This window comes from Phoca vitulina, unplaced genomic scaffold, assembly GCF_004348235.1.
Source record: "Phoca vitulina isolate PV1807 unplaced genomic scaffold, GSC_HSeal_1.0 scaffold50, whole genome shotgun sequence".
NCBI classification, from domain to species: Eukaryota; Metazoa; Chordata; class Mammalia; order Carnivora; family Phocidae; genus Phoca; species Phoca vitulina.
The window spans coordinates 3,995,653-4,014,841 of record NW_022589753.1 but is presented as its reverse complement, the minus strand read 5'-3'; the positions used below and the strand labels follow the sequence as shown (position 1 = coordinate 4,014,841).

The window sequence follows — 19,189 nt, the reverse complement described above, 5'->3', positions numbered from 1 at the left end:
TTTTCATGGACTATCTCGTGTCCCCGTTCACGGGGTATTCCTTGCGGAGAGGGCCCCCAGCTGGGAGAGTGCATCTCGTTCCCCTGCGCCTGCCGGTTCTCAGGTAGCTTTGAGACGAGGAGGGTTGGAGACGGCCAGATACGGAAGCCCCGAGCCCCCGTGGGTTTGATGGCTCCCGGTGGCTAGATTCCGAGCGAGACCCTGGAGAGGAGTCTTTCTCGAGTATCTGGGCGTCTCTAGAGCTGTGGGGTCTCAGTGGTCGGACGCACCTGTGCCTGTCGGTGGCCACGGGGGTGGGTGTGCGGCTGCGAGAGACGGGCCAGGGGAGCCCAGAGGGCCGTGTGCCCACCTTCGTCCACCTCCTCCAACACTCGAGAGTGGAGGTGGGGGGGACAGAGCACAGGAAGAGAAGGGAAAACAGAAGTTTCCATTTGTACCGGATGGTTTTGTTTTTTTATCTGTTTGCAAATGTTCAGTGTAATGGTTTGAAACCCAGCCGTGTAGCTGCCGCCGCCCACACACAGAGCTGCAGTGGCACTGAGCTTCAGCAGGCGAACCATCTCACCAGCGTCGGCCATTAAACCCGAACCCACACCAGGGCAGGCTGCACACCTACCCCCCGGTGTCCCCCTGCCACCCCCCACCGCCCCGGCACCCCCGACACCACCACCCTCCACACACACAATTTTTTCTTTTTTCTTTTTTTAAATCTCCAGCACTCGGTTTTCTCTAGAGAAGGCATAAAGAGAAGCAAAGGCAGAGATGGGACGAGCAGGGAGAATACTCCTGCCTCATCGGAGCCACCGGTTTTCGGGAGAGCGCGGCAGCCCCCACCTGCCTGTGGACTGAGCACATGAAGGTGAGAGAGGTCTTTGTGATTTCTTTATGCACCTGGAGGTCTGGGATGCAAGGCCAGATGAAGGGACCTTAATCATTGAGCCTTGTCTGTTGCCTCCCGAGTGATTATATCAGGCAAGCATGATGGATGCTTCCTTCCAAGCACACGTAGTTATCTCTGACACAAGCCCCCACTCAGGTCCCTGTGAGAGCTTTTGAATCAGGGGGCTTCTGATCCCCCCTCCTCCACCTTCCAGCATAGCCTCCTAAGCCTGAGATGTGGAATAAGGTCTGATCCTGCCTTTGGCTTGACCTGTTGATTTCCACCCAAGGCTGCTGACCCTTCCTCCCTGAAGTGAGCACTGACCCATTCTTTTGGGGCTGTATGGAATGGGGCTCCATCCAAGGGGCTTTCGGAAACCTGTTTCCCCGGTGGCCCCAAGCCCAGTCATCAGAAGCAATCAGACCCAGCTGCCCAGCTAATCTGTATGAAATAGGCTTCCTTCCCAGTAGAAATCAACAAAGTTTAAAATAGAAGGGACCATAATCGGAAACGAAGCTATAGAGTTCTGTGTGTGATGCAACAGGCAGAAACATCCGCATGGAAAATATTAAGTACCAATTACATAGCTCCCAACCATGTGAGCCAGGAAAAGAAATGATTTCCTTGCTTATTAAGCATGTTTGTGGGTCGGAGGGTAGCCAAGTGGGGACATCTCTTCTGGAAGGTTTAAACCTCTCAACAAGAAGGAGAGACATAAAAGAAGAACAACAAAGATGGAGGGAGAGAAAAGAGGCCATAATCTAACATACATACAGAAGAGAAACAGATACAAAACCTCCGAATTCTGTGCAGTCAGGGGATGAATCAGTTGGAATAGGTCTATTTTTAGTTTCCAAGATCTGCTGTTACATTTTGCCTGGCATTAATTAGTGTCACAGGCATGTTTCATCCACTGGTTTGGAAGGGCCTTAGCATGTCATTCAAACTGGGAGGGGCCGACCCTCATGTAGAGCCGCTCTCTTGTCCTACGAGTCTGTCTCTGACACACACGTGTCCAGAATGTTCTGCTCTCTGACCTTGCCCTCTCTGGGTGTATCCGTTAATCTCCTGGCTCCAGCCTTTGGATGTCTGGCCACTGGCCAAGGGAGAATTGTGATTGCTATGCTTTGTTTTTCAAAAAGGAAAGGCTGTACAAGCTGAAATTGGAAAAAAAAAAAAAAAAAGATGTTGGATCATGGCTTGGATAAACAAAAATGACTTTGGGGGCAACTCTATCACCACAAAGAAGAGCGAGGCCCCCCTGATCTCCAAACGAGACTGATTTTGACAGAGTAGATTTCATAACCGAGGAACATCTTCCTATGTAGTTTAGACAAAGTGTAATATTTTAGCAGGAACTAATTATGGGGCTAGGTTGATCGAATGTTGGCTGAAATAGTGTGTGAGGCTAATTACCCTGAAAAAGCCTGTTCATGTTTCAGAGCTGAGGTTGTAAATCTGAAGAGTGGTTTAAATGTAGGAGTTACCATGAGCGTGGCACCTAGCTTTCCGAGGTGACAGCAGGGTAGCTGCCAGCTTGAGCAAGAGGCAAGAAGGAGAAGTGGAAGGCCAAAAGGTAGTCGAGCTGTTGGGACAACTGTTTCTGTACATTTGCAACAATTATTAGGTCAGTAAGAAAGCGTGAATACGTCTTGGCCTCTAATGAGAAGAGACATGCCTTCTACTCTCGTACATTATTCAGAATATTCTCTTGCTGTCCTGGAGTCAGATTGAGTCACTGCTAATTGTTCAGTGCCATTTGTCAAGGCCTACGTATAGTCTTCCTTTAGTTTACAAATCACTTCTGGCTGGCCCTTCCAAGACAGGAGCACGGACAATCTCTTCAGAGTAGTCTGGGAGAGTTCCCAGGGCACATGGCTGGCCTCTCTGTTGAGTGGGGAAACAGAATGTAGATGAGCATTGGCCAAATCTGTTTTCAGTCCTGAAGAAGCAGTGCCACCACTGAGTTTCAGAACTTCTTGAGAAAAAGGGTCAGAGGGTATGAGTAAGCAGGGCACTGACCTTGGGTGTCATACCGTGAGGCCCTACCCATTCCATCCACCCAGACAGCTGATTCAAAGGTCCTGAGCCTGCCAGTCTCAGTTATGTGTGTCTGCCCTCCTGACCACACCATGCTCATTGAACACTTCTGACCACGTCCTTCACCCAGGTGCCTTTGGCCTGTCACCTTCAGCAGGCACAGTTGGATTGTCCTGGGCTGGGAACACCTGCGTTCAGCCATGGCAGTGAATGATCTCTCTACTGGTCATAAGGATCTCTGGCCCCTTTTAGGCCAGCCATGTCTGTGGCCGCAGATGTACAAGATGAGTGCCCGTCTTAGCATGTCGGACAAGGCAGGTGGCTTTCAGACTTTTGCCCTGTTTGAGACCTGACCAGAGGCTGCCATTAGAAAATCAAACGAAATCTTCCTCTTGTGCTTAAAGCCTATAGAGTTCTTTGATTGCTTCATGATTCCTTTATGCACAGGGAGGTCTCATATACACGATCAGATGAAGAGATCTTAATCGTTGAGTCCTGTCTCAGCGGTAATCAGAGTCCCAGTTAGAGAAGGGCCTACTCTTGCCTGGTGCTGTGCCAGGGAAAGGCTTTACCTGCATTTCTTTATTCAGTCCTTGCAGTGGCCCTGTGCCTGTGAGGTTGGCATGCTCTCCATCCCTGCTTGAAGAAGGAGGAAGCCGAAAGTTTTACATTTTATTTTTAGCGTTTTATCTAAAAATATGAAAAATTTGCATGGCACTCCATAGTATATCAATTGATCTTACTATAAAATAACACTTTCCTTTAAAAAAAAAATCTTGAAAGAAAATCGTCACCCCCAGATGCGGCACATACTTACTGGTAGTGTCACTTTCTGTGGCGCTCTGCCCATTCTAGAAAAACAGGTGCCCCTGCTGGAAAAGCTTGAGCTTAGCCCATTGGAGGGTCAGACTGTGATGCCCTGAGGACAGAGCAGATGCTCTCCATGCACATTTTGTGCCTGAGCCTTCTGCATTTGATGGCAACTCCCCGTGAAAGGTGGAACTCCCTGAGCCCTGTCCCTTCCTGCTAAGGCCAACCCCCGAGCAGAAATTAGGAATCGGACACGTGATCACCTCTGTGCTCTGCAAAGGGCCCCAGTCCACTGGTGTGTAATGAGGAAGCTGGGCAAAGGGCTAGGGGGAGAAGGCTTTTATCCCACGGCGGGTGGGGGCTCTCCAGGGAGCCCCCAGAGCGAGAGTCTCCCTCCCAAGCAGCCCCTGCTCATAGGCCCTCCCTCTTCCTCTGCGACCTGCCATGGGCCTCACATCCTGAGAGGAGCCCTAGAAACGGGCCCTGTTGATGCAAACACACGTACCCTTCGCCACAGGAAACGTGGCCTCACGTTCACAGTGATAACCACCGGGCTCCTCACGGAGACCAAAGAGGAACAGATTTTAGATTTTTAACTAAATTAGGAAACACATGTCCCTCACCTCCCTCTTTACCCTCTCCCCTCAGCAGTTCTCAGTTCACTTCCCATGTAACCTCTGCTCTCCCTGTCTGACATCGGAAGCTGGACATTTAGGAAACAAAGTCCGTGTTCTTTGGGTGTAAGTAAAAGTGGTGAGAAAACAGACTATTAGTAACAACGAAAGGCAGTGAGCCTCGAGTCCCAGGTAGCATTGTCAGATAAAATACAGGACCCCCAGTTAAAATGAAAATTCCAGGTATGCAATAGATACGTTTTTGGTATGTGTCCCAAATTTGCACAGGACATGTTTTATACTAACATTTTATTCAGATTTAACTAGGTATCCTTCATTTTTATGTATTTGCTACAATTAGTAACCATAGCACAGGGAACCCACCGTTCGAGGCTCAGAAACTGCATCTGGGCAGAATGTTGGGCCAGCTTAGGCACCCAGACTTGCTTTCCGGCCCTCCAGACCAGTAAGGCAGCCTGCTGCGCTCCGGCCCCCCGGACCGGTAAGGCAGCCTGCTGCGCTCTGGCGGGTGCTCGGCTGCAAGCACAGCCCAACATTTCCTGTGCGGGAAGATCTCCTCGGGTCTGCCCGGCGGAGGTGTAGGCTGCTATTTGTCGTTCAGGGGAGAAACTGAGGCCCAGGGTGGCTGGCGTGACTTGCCGGGCGCTCAGAGTCAGCTCTTGGCCCGTCTCACTGCATAGTACTTTCTGGCAGTGGGTGGTTAGCAGCACGAATGCTGAGAAAAACCGGGCTTCGGAGGAGCAGTAATAACAGGTTAGCTTGGAAGTGCTCTGTGCAGAGATGGGAAAGCTGTGTCAACACATGCAAATTATATGCAAATACACTGGGCCCCTCACAGGCTCACCTACCTGATGGGACCCCCGTGAGCATAGCCCCTGCCGCCCTGGCTTTCCGGTGGGGCAGGTGTACCCAGCTGAGCCCTGCTGGGTCCCCGGCAGGTCCCCGTTCCCGGGTGCACGTGGGCTGGAACAGGAGGCGTGTGTGTGCGTGAGCGAGTGCACACATGTGCTCTCTCGGCGCAGCTGAGGATGCGAGGGGGCTGGCGTGGAGGTGGACGCGTGAGGCTGGGGGAGCATGTTGACATGTGCGTGACTTGCCACCTCGAGCTGTGCACGCCCGGCAAGCCGCATGGCTCCTGTCTCCTGGGATGACCTCCCCTGAGGCAGGAGTCAGCCCCTTTCCCTGGGCATCCTCCTGCTGAGATGGCCGGCCCCGGAGATGACTGATGAGAACATTCCTAACGGCGATGCCGCTGTTGACGTTTGCTGAGGGTTGGAGGTCTACCTGTCCTCTGGTGAGCACCTCGTACCTCATTTTCCCAAAGGTGCCTGTGTGGTGATCGTCCCCGCTTGACAGACAGGTGGATACTCAGAGGCTTTGGAAGGTAAAGTAACTTGCCCATGACCAGCGAGACACCCAGCTGAGCTCACCCCCAGGCGCCACCAGCCCCCTCACTCTGCTGCCCGGCGGGTGAATCACTGCCCGCTGAGTACAAGACAGAGTCCACACCTCGATCCTGGGCACGGGCTCTTTGAAGAGGGAGCACTGTCTTGAAAAGTTCTTTGTGGAGATTTGCACCGGTAGAACTGAGATGGTTTGGGATTGACGCTGTCAGCGTCAGTAGGGTTGGCCGCAGACGTTGGTGCCAGCTGAACCCCTCATGCTGGGAGACGTTCTCCAAGACGGGCTCTGAGCACAGGGGACACTGATGGGGAGTGGGTTGCTTCTTGCCCCTGTCTCTTGTTGAACGAGGGCGCTCAGGCTGAGCGAGGGAGCTTGGTTTCAGGACTACGCATGCTGGTGGGGCTGGTAGCCTAAGTCTAAAGGGTGTCTTCGCTGATGCCTGGCTGAGTGTTTGGGTCAAGTTGCCTCACCTGTGTGAGCATCCTTTCCTCTTCTGTGAAATCGTGCGCGTGATGGCTGCCTGCCTCACGCCACAGCTCGGAGGCGTGGCTGGCCTATCATCCAATAAGTTTCTGCTGTTATGAGTCATTGCCGGTGCCACCCCAGATGTCACAAGGGGCACGGCAATATGAAATGTGTGGCTCTCCCCTTTGAAGGTCCTGGAACTCAGGAAACCAAGCTAAATTCATTATAGTGGGAGGTGGGTAAAGATAGACCCAAAGTGCCACAGAGAATGTGCTGCTGAGGGGATTGCTTCCAGCTGGGGGGACCCCGAGGCCATTGTTGGGGAGGCAGCGTTTGGATCTATCTTGATGAGCAGTAAGCTGTGGGATGTCCAGGCTGAGGGAGCAGCATAAGCAGGAGTGCGGGGGTTGGGGGGATGGTCTGAGCTGTCCAGTTTGGGTGGACGATTCGTCCATTTACTCACTCATGCAGGGCAACAGAGTTGGTTGTCACTTGGAGCTGGTGACAAAGCAGAAGGGTCCCTGGCCTGTGGGGTTTGCGTCATTTAGCAAGTCCTGACACATGTAACGTTTCGTGAGAACTGTGGTGAGTGCAGGGGTCTGGCTTGGTCAGGGAGTGGGTATCCCAGCAGGCTCCCCCTGAGGAGCTGGGAACTGGCTGAGAGCTGAAGGGTTAGTGGGGGCAGGGACATAGGCTGGAGCGTGAGGAGCTGCATGGCCAGTGTGGCTGGGTTGCAGAAATAAGATGAGAGGTTTCGGGAGGAACTAGGGAGGTGGCAGAGGCTGGTGCCCATGGGTAATGCAGGCAGAGCAGATCACTGAGTTCCAAAAGTGATGGGCACCAGGGGGTTGTCACCAGCATGAGGTGGTGGACGTAATTTTGTTTTTGGGAACCGTCCCTCTGGCTGTAGAGTGGGGAGTGGATCTGTGAGGGGCCAGGGCGAAGGTAGGGAATAGCTTTCACCGACTGTGGCCAGTCTGACCAAAATCCTGCTTGGCCACCATTGTCATCCCCAACCTGCTGAGTGGCTCACAGCTTAGCACCTGGAGCAGCGTGTCATGCAGATCCTGTTCCTGAATTCACCCCTCCCTCGGCCTCCCCACCACCTTCCTTGGGAGAACATGTGCTTTGGCTGCTAGCCCCCACACTCTGAGTTCTTCCCCTCTGAGCCACATTCTCTGCAACTGGACCCGAGGAGAACAGGACGGAGTCTACAAGATATTAAGCATGCTCCAGACCCACTGGCTGACTTTGGAGGAGGTCCGGGCTGATTTCTGTTTGGCTCTCTTCACTAGGCCGGGCACATCTGCACGGGCGGGACTTCCCGGGGAGCAGAAGGCTTGGCACGAGGAGCAGATTGCTTCACTGAGAGGGGCCCACAAGGTGAAGAGCTTAATTGTGCTGGACGCTGCCCAGACAGCTTGGGTCTCCCAGTTGCCAAGACCTGATTGGGAGGCTGGACGGACATGTTTGATGGTCCCAAGGGTCCACCAGTGCACCCTGTGAAGGGCAGGTCAGAGGTGGGGTGTCCCTGCTGAGGGACAGGGACTCTGTGGGAAGATGCCTGGGCCAGCACAGCCTCAGAGAGGGACGTCCTGCCCTGCCGCTTCGTGCTGCAGCGAACTCCTTTGAAAAGGCCCCGGGCAGCGTTGGCTCTCCCGTGTTCTCAGCAGTTGCTTACCAAGCAGCTACTTGGGGCTAGGCTAAGAAAGTTAAACTTTTGTCAAGGAGTGCATTGTCTAGTGAGAGAAAGTGATGTGTAAACTGATCGGTACAGCACACGGCACTGAGTGCGTGAGGAAGGATATGCCCGCTGCCACGGGACCCTGGAAGCGGGGGAAGTCCCCGCGGCTGAAGCCAGTTGGGTCATGCCTCAGAGAGGAAGGAACATTTAAACAGCCTGGGCCCATTCTTCCCATGCAGGGACAGGGAAACATGCATCCAGAGCGGGGACTTCTCCAAAGATGCACACGCGCATAGTCACACCTGTTGGTAAATCCCATAGGAGGCTTGGCTAATGGGCACCTATGTGGTCTCAGAGCAGCTTTATGAGCACCAGATCCAGGGCAGAAAACAATAAGTGATTTGATAATGCATGCTTCTTTGCTTGGATTTTTTCAGCCCTGGGAGGTAGAAGCATGATCCACAGCAGCCCTTGCAAAATTTGTTCTTTCTCCTTCCATTCACTTTCTCTCATATAGACTCTGAAAAGTTCCTTCCTTTGTTCTGACCCTGTTGTTTTTCTCAATTGCTATCCTCACCTCCACACATTGTCTGATGCTTCTTAGAATAAAATTTCTCCTGTGGCCTAAAAAGCTCTGCACCATCTTTTGTCTGCCCGCCCTCTGGCCTATCTTCCAGCTCTCTCCTCTTTGCTATTACCCAGAATGCCCTTAGCCTTCTGCTGGTCTTAACCTGCCACAGGAGTGCTTGCCTCAGGGCCTTTGCACATAGTGCCCTCATATTTCCTCATGGCTGAATCTTTTTTCTATTTCAGGTCTCTTCCCAGGCATGCTCCTCCTTCCCTTTCCCTCATCCTTCATCAAACCACTCCAGTTTTCTGCCTTCATCACACTCATTTCTGTCTGAGATTACTCCACTCATTGATGTGTTTTTGTAGTTATGACGATGTCTTTCACTAGAATGTCAGCCTCATGAAGGCAAGGACTTTATCTGTCTTATTCTCCCCTGATCCTTTGACCTAGAGTTTGGAACCTGGTTGGTACTCAAGCAATATTTGGTGAATATATACCTGTTGAATGCAAATTCCCAGACACCTGGGAGGGGTAATGTCTTCTTTCTTTCATTGCTTTTTTGGGGTTAGTATCTACCTGTTTGGACTTTGCCCTTATCTTCTCCCCAATTATTGTGATTATGAGTCACATGAAAGAGTAGAGAGCTGTTTAGTGAAGACAAAATCCTCTCAAGGCAGTGGGAAGTGAAAGGACAGACTGGACAAAGCCAGAACAGGCAGGTCAGGAAAACAAGCAAGGCTGGGCACAGGTACCTGGACACGTGTCTGCATCTACACGTATGTGCAGGTAATACCACGACAAAAATAGTGGCAGCCAGAGTTTGGTGTTGCAGGGAATGGCGTGGGCTCTGGTGAGAGGTGGGTTCTGGTCCCCCTTCTGTGACCTTTACAATGAGGACGTGGCCGATTGGTTTTAGCTCAAGTACAGATCTCACAGTAGATGGTTTCGTAGAGGTCCAGATAAAGAGGCTTCCGATGCCTAGCTCTGTGGGGAAGAGTGCCATGACCAAGTAGCCGTGGGTGCCAGGAGGGGAGGGGACTGGTGCACCTGAACTTGACGTTGCTGGGTTACATGATCCTTGAAGTAGCTTTATCTCTAAATTCCAGGAGCCCTCATCCACTGGGCATGCTAAGAGATGGGCTGGGGACCCTGAGTGAAGGGGTGAATTCTCTCACATTGGGAGACTTCATCTTCAGAGCCTCGTCTTGAGAGAGGTGCTAAAAAAGCTCTCCTGGGGGTAGGAAGTGATGGGCAGTCCGAGGAAGGTGTGGATGAGGTGTATATTTTCCCTCGTGCTCAGCCAAAGCTCCTGAAATTGCCAGCACTTAAATGCAAGTCCTCCTCCTGGGAGCAGGAGGTCTTTGTGCTGCTGGAAGCATGACACTGAGGTCACGCCAGCCCTTCCCTCTGGATGTGGATGGGACTTTGGACTCTGGCTTTGGAGGGAAATTGGGTGGCTTACAACTCGAGCTCTACTTCCTTCCAAAAAGGCTTTGGGGGAACTTACAGTAAGAACACACCCAGAGGATAGGACAGTGGGAAATAGATCAGAGGCCACCAAGAGGAAGAGAAAACCAAATCTCCAGGAAAGTCCAGGGTCTCTCAGGCCAGGCCTTGGATTCGAGGAACAATCATCATTTGGTCTCATAAGGACAAAAGGATTCTTGGCTTGGAAAGGCAGCTGGCAGAGGCTAATGTACAAATCTGTGTTTTAATCTGTTTATTGAAATGTTTAAACATATTGTTTTTGTAAATACATCCAAAAGACACTGATTAGCCAGTCTTCCAAGTGGTGAGGTGTGGTGGGGTCTTAACCCTGCCATTTTGTTCCCCATCTGGACCAGTGAACTCTTCCCTTTAAAAAAATAAAAATGAAAAACAAAGTCCTTACATAAGAAACTTTTGGAAGTGTTGGGGGCTAGGGGGAGAAAACCAGTTTTTCTTGTTACAGATGAAATGTAAGGCTTTTTCTTTCTGCTCTAAAAAATTAATCTACAAAAACAGTGGGTGACGCCAGCAAAATCCCTTCAGGTGCTGGAAGTGATTTCATTTTTACACTGTGATTAAAAGTCTGATAGCCAAGTGCTCAAGAGCCACATCACGTCTTCCTCAACAGGGATACAATTTGTAGGGAAACAAAACGCCCTGCCTAACCCTTGCTTTTCGGCTGTCACTCAGGCAGCCAGGGGCGATGTTTTGGGGAAATGAACGGCAGCTGGCAATTACGGCAGGAGAACATCGGGGGTAATGGGCCCCGGGAGGCTTTGTACCTTTCCCCCGACGCCGCAATCACAGCCGGTGCGAGGCGGGAGACAGCTTGATGGAGCCATCTCCATCGGCCCGATGGGAGCTGTTCCGGAAAGGGCCAGGAAAGGGGGAGCTCCGCTGCGCAGGGAGAGGGGAGCAGGGCCATTTGGGGGAAGCTGTCCTGTGAGTCAGGAGGACGTCATCTCAGTGAAGTTCTGCCTGGTATCTTTCGAAAGACCCTTTTAAGAAAGCATAATGCTTATGGAGTTATTTTAATGGACATCACAAAAATAGATGAGGCCCGTGTCCATTAGGAGTATTATTATTATAGTAATGATACTGTTTGCGACACATTAAATGGTAAAAGCAAGTCAATCTGAAGAAATGTGTTGTACCTATAAATAAAGGTGCCGTACAGCTTGGTGCTGAGGCGCACTGCCGTCCAGCCCCCTCCCGTCACAGCCCCCCTGAAGGGAAGGGCGTTGTTCCACGCCCCCCAGAAAGCCAGTCACAAAGTCCTGGCCAGGGCCGGGATGCGGCCTCCAGCCCAGCGCCCCTTCCACAGTCCCACAGCGCCTCTCTCCTCTGCGGAAGGAAGGAAGGAGGTGGGGGAGAGGGAAACTCTCGGTGGGAATCAAGTTTCCATTTCAATTATTCAGCTGATCCTTGACCCCCATTACCATGGATAATCAAAAACTGGCTGGATGCATCATGTTTTAAATAAAAACATTGTTTAAGTGGCCCCGAGGACGTGCAGACAGATAATTGCATGGGGCACTCACGCAGTTACCCTTCGGGGGGGCCCTTTTCTATCTGCACAGAAATGAGAACCACAGCCATCAGCACGAGGTCACACATCTGTGGAGTGCTCCTTTCTGAAGGGGCTTGACAGGTGCACCTCATTTCCCAGCCCACATGGGTTGTGATTACAAACCTCTTCTGACAGTGAGGACAGCGTGTGGAGGATGCGGAGGGAGCTGACCCCCCAGACGACCGGACTGGAATGCAAATCTGAGTGCGTGTGTCCCTGAGGTGACTCGTTGTAGAGCTCCAGAGCTGCCTGTCCCACCGTGCCCCCTGCCCCCGGAGAGGCCAGCCTCGGGCTTCCCATGTCAGGCGGGTTCCGCCTGCTTTGTACGTTTGTAAGGCTCTTGGTGCGAGGTCTGCGTTTGGCCCAGGGAGCGAGGGATTTGACAGGGCTCGTCACTCAGCAGACGCTGCCTGAGGGCTGCCTCCGTGCCCAGCACTGCGCGGGCTGTACGGCGAGGCGTGCGTGAAGGCCTGGCAGGGACGCTGTGCTGGCCACACACGGGGCACGCGGCTGGAGGAGGGCTGCACGTGCAGAGCAGGAGGTGGGCCGTGCGTGTCCATCTTGGGAGATTCTGCAGAGAGGAAGGGGTGGTATCCGTCTTGCTCGGCCTTGTGTGGCCTTGGTTCTTCACGTACTGTGTTCAAACAAACACTCATTCATGGATTGGGTGCATACTTTTGGGACTGTGACACTGTGTTAGGTGGGCACTGTTCTAGGTCCATCCAGTGCTTTGAAGAGGGCCACCGGAGGTGGGGCTGGAAAGGCAGGTGGCAGGACGTGGGGACCGGTCTGGCAGCTGCTATTGACTTGACTCAGGAGGCAGCGGGAATGACTTTGTGCCCTGCTTGCTGGGGAGGCCGGGCCAGCCCCCAGGCAGTCTGGGGTGGCGGGCGGCCGACTGCAGCCAGCGCCTCTCCCTTCCTCTTTCTGCCACCGGACGGCACACTCGGGGACTGGGGAGGGTCCTGGGGCCAAACCCCAGAGGCAGGGGCTCATTCTGCTCCTGGCTGCGGCTTCTCAGCAGGAGAGAGAGAGTGTGTGTGTGTGTGTGTGTGTGTGTGTGTGTGTGTGTGTGTGTGATTCTTCCCGGCCCGGTCTCACTGGGACCCCCGGGGCGCCTGGCGTCTCCTCCGCTGCCCTGTACCTGCACAAGCTCACTTTGTCGCAGGAACAGCCGTGGGAGACAGTGCCGTTGCCGGGTGAAACTAGCTCCCAGCAAGGGGGTGATAGATCTTTTCTGTTTGTTTCCTTGGGGAAAAAAAGGCTGGAGAAAGGAAGTTCACCATTCTTTGGAAATTATGTTTCTTTTCTTTTTTTGGTGACTATAGCCAATGCTGAGCTCATGGGCTATCTGTTGTACCCGCTCTGGAGAGTTATGTTCTGGCGCTCAAGAACTTGGCCGGGGACTGATTATTGTTACGTCGAGGTAGGAGTCGCACACCATACAATCCATCCTCTGAAGTGTACAATTGAGTGTTTTTTAACATAATCACACATTTGTGCAGTCACCACTATGATCTAGTTCCAGAACATTTTCAGCACCCCCCAAATAAACCTTGTACCCATTAGCAGTCCTTCCCCCCAGCTCTCCCAGCCCGTGGCGGCCACAGATCCACTTTCTGTCTCTGTGGGGTGCCTGTTCTGGACATTTCCTAGAGATGGAAGCCTGCAACGTGGGGCCTTGTGTGTCTGGCTTCTCTCACTTAGCATAACGTTTTCAAGGGTCCTCCACGTGATGGCAGGTGTCAGGACTTCATTTCCTTTCTGTTGCCTAATGATGGTCCATTGTATGGATGTTTGGATGTTTATCAGTTCATTGTCGACATACTTATTTTCAATCAACTCCAAAAGTTTTTTTTTTTTCCTTTGCTGTTACTGTTTTTCAATCAATGTTTTAGCTCTTGTGCAGGAAACTTCTGCACTAATTTATCTTAATGAAGTGCGTTCAGACTGTAACTTTGGAGAAAAAAGGCAAATCAAAGTCCTTTTAGGATATAGAGACAAATTTGTCCTCGAGGACCTTCTTAGCCAAGCTGCTGGACCAGGCCTCTCAGAGAATGGGGGTGGCAGTGTCCCAGGGAGCCTCACCCCTTTCTGCTTTGGTCCTTCCTTTTCCACAGCACTCAAGCTGCCGGGGCCCTCCCCCCCACGGCCGGCAAAGCCCTTGTCTTCACCATGAGAGCTTGGGTGTCTGTTGGCTCATGCCAGCTTGTGTTTCCAGTAGTCCCCATGCCCCCCTTGTCCACGGCTGCCCGTGGCCCTCTCCCTGTTGAGGCGGTGGAGCATGCAGAAGTCTGGCCTTCGTGAACTTTCCGGCCTTCCCAGCTTGCCTCTTGCTGCCACTTCTGCCCATCAAACTTTTCCACATCCGGCAGTGCCCAGCTCATCTGTCATTTTCTCCAGGAAGGCTCCCGAAACCTTCTTCCTCTGGGCTCTGGCAAAGTTTTGTTTGTATGTCTGTTGTGGCCAGGGGTGTTTCTGACAGTATTTAACAACGGAAGAGGTGCAAACACCAACAAATCAGAACGGATGGTGTCAGAGCCAGGCAGGTATTTTACTCCTGGCTTCTGGGTTCTGGGGATGTCCGGGGGGCTTGGGGGACAGGAGGGGACTCTGAGGTGTGGCTGTGCCACACATGCTAGCTGAGTTCCGTCTCACGCACGTGGACCGGTTGCATCAAAGCTGGCTCTGCATCAGTCACTTTCCCATTTTCAACTGCACACTCCCTGTGGCCTCTGGCACAGCCAGTGAGGTGCCTGCTCACTGATGCTGGGGGGACAGGGAGTGGAAGCCACGTGAATCTGCATCATTTGGTTCTTCCAAAGCCTAGATCACTCAGCCAGATGAAATTTGCCCCCAAACCCAACCTAGCTGAACATGAGTCTTAGATACTTGACCAGCTGGACATTACTGATGGCAAAGTGGGGCAAGGAAGCCTCCCTCTCCCAGTGAAAAACTAGCACAGTCAGAGCAATGGGACACCGGTCTAAAGGAGTTGATATGCCCCCAGTCCGCATGGCCAGAGTCGCATCTGGTCAACCCTGTCTTTCTCTTGAATGCACTTCTTCCCAGTAGCGCACCCCGTTTTGCTCTCAGCCTCCACCACTTAGAACAACTGTATTTTTCCCCCTCTATCGCTGTCATGTTTGCTCCTTCCAAAGTTGTAGGGAGAGAGGGGGACTCTGGGTGCACAACTTAAGGGGCACCTGAAATGCAGTCATCAGGATAATAGTTCACTGCAATGTGTTACAAATAAAAATGAATGGAAACAGTTCCAGGTTGGACAAACTATCAAAGTTGTAAGTGGGGACAGCACCCCAGAGATCCTTGTGAGGTCTCCCGCCATATCACCCGCAGTGGAAATGCTCATTCTGGGCCCTTGGGAAGCTCCAGGTATGCATGTGAAGGCTGTGCCCATGCTCTTTCCAACCCCACAGCCAGGAAGAGGACCACACCGGCTCCACTTCTTACCAGCCTGCCCAGAAAAACTTCCCCTGTGGTGCAGGGGGCTGAACACCCTCATTTCCAGGGGACAGGCTCTGTTTATGGGTTGTTAGATCAATAGTCATAATTATTAGACTCGAGCTGTGGCTCTCTTTTTTTCCCCTGTCTGTGTCTAGCTCTTCCTCTTTTCTAAGGGCTGCTACTGTGACATTAAGTAATGTATAGAAAATAACGTACTTCCTATTTCTGAGCCAGCTCGGGTTTCGTCTCTGCTTGAGTCTCCTCCGTGCTGCTCAGAATGGTGCTTTTCCCAGTTAAACACAGAGTTGCCTCAAAGGCCAAGCAATGGGGGAGCCATCCTCTTTTGCTTTATTTTCTAAGATGCAGGGAGCATCTCTTTGTGCTTTGAGATGCTGCCTGCAGAGTGGGGATGGTGGAAGATGCCTCAGACACCTTCTCAGCAAAGAGTTGCAAACTGCCTACGTGGAGTGGGAGGAGGGTGTGTGAGCCCCCTCTGTCCTCGGTGTGGGGGGCGGCTGCCCAGAGGTCTCTTCAGGAACTATGGATATCTTCTCAGTTTCTGGCCAGGTCATTTGTGTTTGAGTTGGAGCATCATTGGCTGAAAATCATCACGCTTCATAAAGGTATGTAACATGTCCCATGAGATAAACATATAGAAGAAGTCAGCTTAAAAAAAAAACAACTTTTTTTTCTTTTTACCCTGTGTTCTTAATGATATATTTATTTTCAAGCATGCAGTTAAAAAGAAATACCACGTAAAACTGGGTCTGACCCAGTTCAGTAATTCTCTTGTGTGCTTAACAGCACTGTTGCCTTTGTCAAAATATTTATTGCAATTCATAATGGCTGTCAGAAACCAGGTCCACAATCCATGTTTGACTAAACATAAAAACAACCTATGGGAAATTTGTGGCATTGTAAGCAGTTTTTTCCAATGATAGACCTAATTAAAATGGAGGTGTGAATTGTTTAGAAATATTAGTTATGCTAGCCCAAGAGTTTGCAAAACTAAATGTACAGTAGATTCTAAAATGGTATTTGATACAGATCCTATTTATAGCACTTGTACTGATCACCCAAGGGTAGCATTTTTCAATGAGATTTACAAGGGACCATGGACCCTGGGCCACGTATTTACATACATATTTGGCTTCCCAGTGTCCAAAATAGCTGAGAGCTGCAGGGTCTGTCAGATAAGCCATGGAGCCATGCTCTGAGAGGTAACGTGCCTCTCTGTTCCCGTAGCAAATCTTTCTGTAAGAATGAAACCAGAGATGTTATCTGCCAAAATGCAGCGAGGGACAGGATGCGAGCTAGAAAAATGATAGCGTTGGGTGGCTGGGAAAAGCAGAATCAACGTCAGGGCCAGTTTAAAATAATGTGCCTAATTCTACTGCCCCAGATAAGAGCAGGCATTTTGGACCACAAGGCTAATGTCAGAGCGAGTGTGGAGGTTCTGCAGCCATCTTGGGGGCTGTGGGAAGATCCTGAGAAGCCACGGGATGAAGATGGGCTTCCTCAGTTGCACTTCGGCTGAGAAGTTGGGGAAGGGGTACGGTCATGGAGGAGGAGATCCACGTGATCAGGGTCATCCAGAAGAACCTAAATGATCACTTTGTGGTGACCTATGGGAAATGAGGCCACCACAAGAGGCAAACGGGTACCAGGCAGAGACTTTTCTCCTGGTAGAAATTGTAAACATGTGCGCAGAGAACCAAGCTTGCAGAAGGGAGGTGGGGGAGTTCTGTTTGATTAAGAGGGAAAATCCTAACACGTGGAGTACCTGCTGTGCACACACCAATCACATCTATTGTGTTTCCAGTCTTTTGAAAAAGTGGACATGAGCCCCACTTCTTATATCAGGAACGCTCGGCTTGGAGAAGTTGGGTAGCTTATTCAAAGTCACAGAGTGTGTCAGTAGCAGCAGACTCAGAGGCAGGTGTTGTCTCTGGAGTCTGGGGATCCCAGCACCCCCGCGGCCCTCTGGGTGTGGTGCGGCGGTGGTGGCTGAGCGGCCCTGGGATGGCCGTGCTGGGGGAGTTTCTGCAGGGCCTGTTTGAGACGTCAGGAGGTAGCCTTTTCTCTGCCTTGGCTTGCAACCAAGTGAGCGTGGTCTTTGCAGACCTTCATTGCTCTAGCTGTGGTTTCATGATGACCACTCGGTATTCATAGCCATGGCGGAGCTTTCCTGTATATGGTAGTGATGTCCTATGTCCTTTGAATATAAGAGTACATAAGGACAGACCTGTACCTCTGAAACAAATAATACATTATATGTTAAAAAAGAAAAAAAAAAAGATAGCAGGAAGGGAAGAATAAGGGGAGGAAATCAGAGGGGGAGATGAACCATGAGAGAGGATGGACTCTGAAAAACAAACTGAGGGTTCTAGAGGGGAGGGAGGTGGGAGGATGGGTTAGCCTGGTGATGGGTATTAAAGAGGTCACGTTCTGCATGGAGCACTGGGTGTTATACGCAAACAATGAATCATGGCACACTACATCAAAAACTAATGATGTAATGTATCGTGACTAACATAACATAATAAAATAAAATTAAAAAAAAAAGTACATAAGGAAAAGGGGTTGGTACAAAGAAGACCACGTCAAGGAAAATGATGCACGTTGAGTCCGTTTCTCCAAGGGGAGCCTTGTGGCACTCCCGACTACGGACCTGGTTTTAGTTTAGGGAAACTATGGGTGCTGCATTAAATACATTGACTCACGCACTGGAAAGGTAGTTCCTATTTCAGTTATTTATTTATTTACTATTTTAATAAATTAGCCTTTTGTTTTGAGATAATTGTAGATTCGCATGTGGTTGTAAGAAAACCAGAAAGATCCCCTGTAGCTTTTATCCAGTTTCCCCCAGTGGTAATGTCTTGCAGATCACAACTAAGATATTGATGTTGGTATGGTCAATTTGCAGACCATTTCCATCATCACAAGTATCCCACCCTCACAGTCATGCTCGCTTTTCTCCTGCCCTCCTCCTCTTAACTCCTAGTAACCACCAATCTATCTTCCAGTTCTAGAATTTGTCATTTTAAGAATGTTATATGGATAGAATCACACAGCATGTAGCCTTTAGGGATTAACTTTCCTTGCTCAGCATAATTCTCTGGAGAGTCATCCGAATTGTTCTGTATATTAATAGTTCACCCCTTCGGGGTGCCTGGGTGGCTCAGTCAGTTAAGCCGTTGCCTTCGGCGGAGGTCATGATCCCAGGGTCCTGGGATTAAGCCCCGCATCAGCTCCTTGCTCAGCAGGGAGCCTGCTTCTCCCTCTCCTCCCCACTTGTGCTCTCTCTCGCTATCTCTGTCTCTCTCAAATAAATAAATAAATAAATAAAGTCTTAAAAAAAAAATAGTTCACCCCTTCTTATTGCCGAGTAGTATTCTATGATGTGGATATACCACAGTTGGTTTAAACATTTGTCTGTTGAAGCACTTCTGGGCTGATTCCAGTTTTTTGCTCTTATAAATAAAGCTGCTATGAATATTTGTGTACAGGGTTTTGTGTGGACAGAACTTTTCCTTTCTCTGGGATAAATGCCCAGGAGTGCAATCCCTAGATTGAGCGGTAGTTGTATGTTTGACCTTTTTTTTTGAAACTGCCCAACTCTTTTCCAGAATGGCTGTACTACTCCACACTCACACCGCCAGTGTATCTAGTGAATCCACACCCTCACCCGTGTTTGGTGGTGTCACTGTTTTTTGTTTTTGCCATTCTGATAGGTGTGCAGTGATCTCTCACTGTGGTTTTAATTTGCATTTCTCTGATGGCTAATAATGTTGAACATCTCATGAGCTTGTGAGTCTGTAGGTACTCTTTTCACGTCTTATAAATAGGGGCTTTCACAGAGCAAGGATTTTGCATCTTCAGCTCAGGTCTGAAAACTTTTTTTTTTTTTTTTAAGAGAGAGCACGAACAGGAGGAGGGGCAGAGGGAGAGGGAGAAGCAGACTCCCCATTGAGCAGGGAGCCCGATATGGGGCTGCATCCCAGGACTCTGGGATCATGACCTGAGCCAAATGCAGATGCTTAACCGACTGAGCCATCCAGGCACCCCTGAAAACTCTCCTATGCCCTAGATCCTGAAGATTTTCTCCAGTGTTTTTTTCTAGAGCTTTCTGATTTTACATTTTACATTCAAGCCTGCCTCACATTTTGAGTTAATT

The 19,189-nt window shown here is 50.6% G+C and overlaps 1 protein-coding gene across 1 annotated transcript in view; it reads left to right on the top strand.

Annotated features, from left to right (window-relative positions):
- Window positions 1-682: 682 nt before the first annotated feature.
- ZNF831 (zinc finger protein 831) overlaps window positions 683-19,189 on the top strand; it is a 110,019-nt gene continuing 91,512 nt past the window's right edge. The window contains exon 1 of the mRNA XM_032387580.1: window positions 683-859. The gene's annotated coding sequence lies outside the window, so the exon portion shown is untranslated. The remainder of the gene's footprint in view (window positions 860-19,189) is intronic.